This window comes from Sinocyclocheilus anshuiensis, unplaced genomic scaffold (genome assembly GCF_001515605.1).
Source record: "Sinocyclocheilus anshuiensis isolate Anshui unplaced genomic scaffold, SAMN03320099.WGS_v1.1 scaffold50, whole genome shotgun sequence".
NCBI classification, from domain to species: domain Eukaryota; kingdom Metazoa; phylum Chordata; class Actinopteri; order Cypriniformes; family Cyprinidae; genus Sinocyclocheilus; species Sinocyclocheilus anshuiensis.
The window spans coordinates 994370-1001674 of NW_015542382.1; the positions used below are offsets into that span (position 1 = coordinate 994370).

The window sequence follows — 7305 nt, forward strand, 5'->3', positions numbered from 1 at the left end:
GCCTAAATGAGCACACAAGGGAATAATGATTTATTCGTGCAGAACTGTTGTAATGATTTGCATAGGTGACCAGGAAACATGTTATTAGCATGGCTTTGGGACCTGCAGATATATGCATAAAGTGCTATTCTGACCCACAGCATGGTGCTTATTAGTATTGCTATAGGAGACTTCAATAGATTATGAAGTATTATTTAGTGATCAAAGTGTCTGGTTATGTTGTGCACAAAGTAATCAGCTTGTTTGCAGCGGCTCTTTCATTTACTGGACAGCACAGTAAATGCAAGATAATTGGTGATGAGGCCTTCCGGATTGTGCGCATCAAGTTATTTACTCTCCAGGCATAATCGTACTCTAAAAGTAGGACATGATACACCAACCCTACTCTTTCATTGCTTATAAGTTGCTCTTTTTTAAGTATCAAAACATTTATTAAATTTGCCTCAAATTTCTTAAGAGGAAAAAACGATGGTGTTAACATAGAGCTATAAAATGAAGATACATCTTGATCTCTATTTTTTTTTTTTTTTTTTTTTTTTTTGACTGTATAAGCATTTTTTTTTTTTTTTTATTGCAATTGAAAAAATAACAACAGTTAGGAAATAACATGGGGCTAACGGACATCGTCACATGAAGTTAGACAAGTTACACAAATGAACAGAATATACCAATGAGACTCACTGATGACGTTCCAGGAAATTCAGCTTTCGCTGTAGAAGTAGCCTAGTAGCTGAATAACATGCAGATAGACGTTTTACTGATGAAACATGAATAAAATAAACACGCTGACTTTAGTGTCTTAGTACAGTTTTTGACATTGCTGAGATCTTTTATGAAACTAGAGGAGGCATATGTGAGATTACTAGCGTATTTTTCTCAGGAGAGATCTGAGAAGCTTAAGCAAAAGTCTCCATTTGCTCTCTGTATCATTGCTGTCAGGGATAAGCAAAGTTAAAGAGATTTCTTATGTGATTCTTCTTTCCTCCGCGCACCTCAGTACTTCTAATCTTAGACGCAACATCTGAACCCACATTCAGCTCACATCTCTGCTCAGATGCGTTATGAAATCCATAGATCACTTCCACAACCTGTCCACTCTGTTATTTCACCATTATATCAGGGTGATATATATGGACAGAGATATGCGGATGTACACAGAGGCGTAAATCTCTTTAAACCAGGGATCCAAGGCCTTTGTGACATCATCAATATTAAGTACACAGATAAACCTGACTGCATACAATCAAACTCAATGTAATTAGAACAGCGGTCTCTAAATATCCCCACCGAGCGAGCAGACAGAAGCTCACAGCATGACGTTCACATCGATATCACAGTCACATGCAGAGACTCATGTAGGACATGTAGGACCTGATATTGTTTCATCTGACGGAGGTCTACTTTTGTAGGCTTTGTGAAAAAGAAAAATACCGGATTGGCATGTTCTGAAGGAAATGCTAGTGACAGCAAAATAATAGTGTTTTATGAATTTAGCATAATTTAGTAGTGGAATAATATCCTGATGTAGATTTGAATCCTGGTTAGCAGAACAGAATCCAAATTTGGTGGAGATTGCAGGGTAATGGAGGACATACTGTATATGCAAATGCTGGCACACCGAAGCAACAAATTGGAAGGGATTTTTAGGTTTTAAATACTGTTACAATTATTTAGCCTGAACATCTTTGATTTGGACAGGATTGAGATCTCTATAGCTTTACAACCCATTAAAAGCATATTTATGATAGAATTGTGAATCTAAATCATTCATAAAGGTAAGAAATGAAAAGAAACATTGTGAAAAAGTAATATACCACAATCACAGATGCTTCTATACAAACTGGATTAGATTTCTCAGAGGATGCTGAGTTGTGGTTGTGGAAGAAAAACAGACATTTTCAATTTGGACGGGATTTAAATCACAAAGTATGTCTGTGAACACAAAATGACCATCCTCAAGGAAAACAAGTCCTATTCGAATGAGGATTAAGGTTGAAATTATCTAGAAAACAAAGTTTGAATGCAGTCATTAAATGGTTCAATCTGAGTTAAATGCTGAAATTTGGGCTGATAGTTCAGCATTAGTGCTCTTTGGATAAAAAGAACATGACAATGCAGCATCCATTATGCATTGCAAGCGGTGCACCTCAAGGATTTTATGATTTTTTTAGCTGTCAAGAGAAATTTAAGCAGTCAGAATAATTGCGTTTAAAATCTAACAGCGATATGGTTCAGCAAACTGCATTTGCACGGTTCATTCCATTATTCTGCAATACAATACATCCTCGCAAAGTCTAGTGTAGCAGGTTGTATGCTATAGATTAACACCTGCACTTCATGGCCAATAAATAAATAAATAAAAATATCTACATAATTGCCTATGAAATCCTATAATTGCAGACCTGTATTTGATTACTGTAGATATTAAATATCCTCAGTGTGGCTGGGAGCTTTATTGAAAACATTAATGATCTGACTAGATGATGGACTCTGGGGCTGCAGATATCTAGAGAAAAAGAGATGCTGCGTTGAGTACAAACACACTGACTAACTAAGCTGTTCTCCATCAGGAAGTGCTCCGCATCCCACTGTGTGTGTGTTATTTTCATCTCTTTCCGCTTCTCTTGCATTTTCTCTTCTGGAGACCTCATCACATCTTTTATCAATGGTGTGCAAAAGTATCAGAACGAAAAGGAAAAACACTGCCAACGCCCTGATGAGCAGAATTTCCCTTCAGAACACCTGTCGTCGGGCTGACCAAAGACCTGAGCTCACATGCTGAGGATGAGAGTTTTTGCTGTAGGGTTGGGAGGAAACTTTGGTAAATTTGTTTTGAAGAACAATCAGGGTGGGTTTTCATTCAAAATCAGCTTCTAGCCATTGAAATCACCTACATTGTCACTGCTTTCGCCAGTCTTGGGGAGTGACTCTACTAACTGTACTATTTCTCAGTAATGTGAAATTCTTTAATTATGTATCTATTTCGGTAGCAAGTGTAGTGTGACAAAACACTGCATGACTGCTTTTGTCACATTGTATTAAACACAGAACTTCATACTGAGCGAGCTGAAGCAATAATCCAAAAAACAAACAGCTGTTTAGATGGATAAAAATTAATGATTTAAAAATATTCACTGATTCATTTGAGTTGCTGCATGGTATTTTCTATTTTGTGTAGCAAAACATGTTAAATGGTATTGTTTATGACTATATTTTCGACTGTATGAGAAAATAATGTAAGCTGTTTTGTATTTTAAATACTTTGAGATCTTTATTGTATAAATTGCTAAATAAATAAAATCATCTCATATACATTTAAAAAGATATTGCACCCTGATAATACCTTAGTATTTATTTACCTTTTGTTAATAGCTTGTAGTGTAGCTGACTACTTTTCCAGAGGGTAGCTTGACTAGTTGAACTGCTTAAAATTATGAATATATTGTAGCTACAGTTTCTAAGTTATTCCCCCAGCATTAGCTTTCACTATAGCTATAAACTGTGTGTGTGTGTGTGTGTGTGTGTGTGTGTGTGTGTGTATGTATGCGTGCAGAGCAAATGGAGTTGCCTGATTGGGATCTGATAGCATTAAATTACAGCGACAGGAGTGATTTGATTAACGTCATCACCACACATCCCTCATTTATAGATAATCATCAATCTATCGCTCACTCGTGTTAATCTAATTGTGCAATTTGTCACGCCTCTGTCTCTTTGCAAACAAATGCAGATGTAACAGTCTAAATAATGGAAAATGGCCTTTCTCTGACCCCAGCTCTTCTAGCTTGACCCTCATGCTCATCTGAGAGACCCCAGGATCATTTAAATAGCTCGACAGATATACATTACTTTAAAATATCAGGCTTTTCTAATCTTATAAAAATTATGAAGAAAATTTCAACTATTTTAAAATGTTTCATTAAAATGTCACATTACTTACATCAGTACATACACCTTTTATTCTAATTTTCATGTGTTTTGAAAGGTCAGTTAGTTAATGCTAACAAATGTCTTTTTGTAAAGTGTTACATATTATTTTTTTATATTTTCATCTCTATAAAAGCAGTAGAGTGCATAGAGTGCATTACACAGCATGAGGGCTAAAACGTTTCTTTGTCTTTATCTTCTATCCTTTGGCTGGGACTCTCTTCATTTAGTCTGATATCTCCAAATTGATGCTGTAAGAACAAAAGGAGGTGAGGTAGGGATGTGTGAAGGAGATAGCGAGTGTGTGTGTGTATGTAAGTGGTTGTTAATGCAGTGGTTGTACCCCTGTCAGTGTCCCAGGCCTTCATCTTAACCTTGCTGTGATAATTGGCTATGCGGAGACAGGCACTGAAATGGGAGTGCAGAAACGGCGAGCTTGCCAACACACACCCAGAGGAGAGCAGGGAAGGAAAGTACACACACACACATCTTCTCATTTTACCTCTTTGATGCTCTAAAAGTTTTCAAAAAATCTCAATCCCTCTGCCTTTCGGTTTTTCTCCTTCTGCAAAAAAGGTCAAAGCCTTATCCAGTCGAAGCAGTAAGGCTCCACCTTGATCAATAAACGAGCAGCAGTCAAAAAAGCTCATCAAATTGAACATAAATAAATAAAGAATAAACAAAATAAAATCAAATTTGTCTCCAACGAACGATTGCCATTTCGTCGTGCTTCATTCAAACGTTATTGGCATTTAATATGAATGGAAAAATAATTGTGTTTGGGGGGTGTAGGTGGGGTGGTGGGCAGCTGTGGATTCGTTACCGTGGAAGCTTTCAAATACTCATTAAATGCTTCAGAAAGCCTGTCCATCAGACAAGCCAGACTCCTTCACGGCATTGACTGAAATCCGTTTAGCTCTGTTGACAGATGTATAATTTCCACGCAGTCCCTATATTGATCCACTGCTGGAATCGGTTGAAGGCTTGTCGCGTTGCTTTCAAAGCCAAGATGCGAACAATTTCCCAATGTCTATCGCTGCCTATGTTTCTCCTCAGCATTCATTCCCCAGGGGCCTTTCACTCCTCTTATGCTTCTTTCAAGTCTACCTAAGGTCGACAGTAGGTGAGAAACTCGTAATCAACTCACCTGCTGTGTGGCCCCGGTTGGTGGCGTCATGGTCGCTGTCTCCCTGCTCGCTATCTCCATGTCCGCTGTCTTTAGAGCTGACGATATCTGCCTCTTGAAACGCTGAACTATAAGGGAAATTTTATGGTTTAGTAGTCATTTGGTAATTGGAGCTTTGTACGGCTCTTTCCCATTAGAAGTATTGATTATTTTGGTTATTTAACACTTTTGGCATAGTTTAGACTGCTGATTAAATTCAATATCAAATTCTGTATCAGACTCATGCTGTGTAGTATCAAATGTTACGATAACACATGCAATGCTGAGTCAGATTTTGTAATTTTGGCTAGGCGCCACATCATTTATACATCTCTTTCTTTGTCTCAATGTGGAGTTTATTCTGTTAAAGGGGTCATATGATGCGATTTCAATTTTTCCTTTCTCTTTGGAGTGTTACAAGCTCTTGGTGCATAAAGAAGATCTGTAAAGTTGCAAAGACTAAAGTCTCAAATCCAAAGAGATATCCTTTATAAAAGTTAATTTTAGCAGCATCATATGACCCCTTTAAATCATTTTGGGGACTATTTTGTACCCGGAAGTGAGCTAAATCTGACAAATGCTCCCTATAGGAACGTCCTCATTTGTAAAAAATGGTATGTAAAAATAAACTTTTTTTTTTTGTAAAAATGCAGAAAGGTTTCTGGGTTTGGGTCATAGGTTATAGTATTTATAATTGTGTATAAAAAATAAAAGTCTATGGAATGTTCCCATACTGTAAGTAAATGTGTGTGTACCCACTTAATCAGTTTGTACCCAGAAGTGAGCTATAAAATCTCCCAAATTCTCCATTTGTAAAAATACTATAAAGAAAAAGTAAATCATTTGTAAAAAGTAAAACAATAAATTGTAAAGAAAAATGTATATAATAAAACCTATTTTTATTATTATTATTATTTAATGTAAAAAGGCAAAAAGTTTTCTGTGAGGGTTGGGTTTAGGATATAATATAAAGTCTGTACAGTAAAAAAATAATTATGTCTATGGAAATTCTCCATAAAACATGAAAATGCAGCGTGTGTGTGTGTGTGTGTATATACATTGTATTTAATCAGCAATCTCACCTGTTAACACGACGGGGCCTATCCACCAGGTAGCTGAGCTCAGTTCTCTGGTGCTTGGTCTAAAAGATAGCAACAACAATAATAAATAGTAATAACAATAATGATGATGAAGAGCAAGTTTATTTGATATTCTGCATTTGTCATTAAAACACTGGTCAGGCCTCTGTTCTGCTCTGCCCATGCACTAGAGCACCTCAACCATAGAACTGCCTTTGTTCGACTGATACCCAGCGACTGTGTGCTTAGCATACTTAAACCCCCGTCCAATACACTCCCCCCTCCCTCCTCAGACTTGACTCCAGGGCTACACCCTTTCAGAGAGTGCCAGGGTATAGTAAGGTAGACCTTGTCAGATGTGGGGCTCACTTACGATAACATGACTTGTCTCAGAGGCAAAAAGGAAGATGCTAGTATCAGAGCAGAAATGTTATACCAGCTTGTAACCACCCTCAACATTCACATCCCCCATATATTCCTATTATTGGTCAATCGATATAGGATTTTCATTGATTGATTCTGAAATGTTTACATTTGGTTTCCATCCAATCTTGAATATGTGGTTACATCCTTCTGTGTAACTGACCCTGAAGTGCTGTAGTGTAATTAAAGCACCTGAAAATAGCACTACAGCCCCAAGCTACCTTTAAAAGCACTATGTGAGTCATAAGCAAGCAGATGATTACAATCTGACATTACAAACACAGGAAGCTGAAAGATCACCGCTGAATAGCCTCTTAAGGTGCATATAGGCTATGTACAGAAATATGTTTCCATCCACTGAACTTCTCACAAGAATTTCTGTCATTTCTACTCAGTTTTGACACTCAGTTTTGAGTTTTTGGTTTAATTTAAAACTTTAACACTCTCAATATAGCAATAATTTGAAACACTAACGCTGAAAACAAACTATATATGTGTGTGTGTGTGTGTACAGGTTTATATATCCTGGTGAGGACTTAAACCTGACTACACACAGACCCATGGGGACTCGTGTCACGGTGGGGACCTAAATTGTGGTCCCCACGGGTACAAAAGCTAATAAATCATACAGAATGAAGTTTTTTGAAAATCTAAAAATGCAGAAAGTTTCCTGTGAGGGGTAGGTTTAGGTGTAGGGTTGGTGTAGGGCAA

General features: G+C 37.2%; 1 pseudogene; it reads right to left on the minus strand.

Annotated features, from left to right (window-relative positions):
• LOC107692599 (protocadherin-10-like) overlaps window positions 1–7305 on the minus strand; it is a 15290-nt pseudogene that overhangs the window by 5955 nt on the left and 2030 nt on the right.